Genomic DNA, 1,014 nt, shown 5'->3' with positions numbered 1-1,014 from the left:
ACACACACACACACACACACACACACACACACACACACACACACACAAACAAAATAGACGGAAAAACACAAAACTTTAAAAATAAGCTTTTATTTTATTTTATTTTATTTTTTGATTTTTTTGAAGGATCAAAATCCTTCAACAAAAAAAAAATTATGTTGAAATTGTCTACGTTTGAACTATTTCAATATGAAGAAAATGAAATCTTGAGCTTTGGACATTTCTTCTGTTATTGGAAAATAATATTTATACATAGACCATAAATTATCCTTCAAAATAAAAGCTTGTTAGTTTTTGTGTTTTTCCTTCTAAAACAGTCTGTATTTTCCTCTTCTGAATATAGTTTTTATATATGTATATAATATAAAATATTTTAAATTTTTATATATTTATATATGTCTGTCTGTCCGTCTTAACATTTAGGCTCTGAGTTTGGTTGGCACGTGGTTTTCCAGATGATTAGTCTCCGGTGCGTGTGGTTAATTAGTTTGGTTTTGGGGTCGCACCCCGCTCTAGGGGTGGATGTGTTGGCCTCGTTCTTCACGGGACTCGTTTGTGGTCCCAAGAGAAGGTAAGTGTGCTTCCCTGATGCGCTGGAGGTCCCCCTGGTAGGATTAAGGACGTTCACCCCTTTGGGTGGCGTCAGTTTTGTTATTTTTTGTAGTGTTGTGGCGACGTGGTTAGTGTCAGCTGTTCTGACAGCTGTCTCAGGAGCACGTCCGTGTGATTTGGTGAAGTTGCCTGGTAACGGGTTTCTTTACCAATCCGCTGGTTTTCAGTGCGTAAATACCCACCGCAAGCCGCATGAAGACTAGGGGTGAGTTTAGTAAGACTGGGCTAGGCAGTTAGAGGGGGGTACTCCTGAGGCTGGTCGGGCCTCGTGCGGTCGGGGTTGGTAGACTCTGCGTTCTGTTGGGTCCAGTTGGTGAAGTACGGCTTCCGTTAAGGAGCTGTTTGAGTCGCCGTCAGAAGCGTTTATTAAATCCTGTACGAAGAAACAGTTGTTGCAGATAG

Source organism: Etheostoma cragini, chromosome 16, assembly GCF_013103735.1.
Source record: "Etheostoma cragini isolate CJK2018 chromosome 16, CSU_Ecrag_1.0, whole genome shotgun sequence".
Taxonomy (NCBI): Eukaryota; Metazoa; Chordata; class Actinopteri; order Perciformes; family Percidae; genus Etheostoma; species Etheostoma cragini.
The sequence above is the reverse complement of the archived record's forward strand: the minus strand, read 5'-3'. Positions refer to the sequence as shown.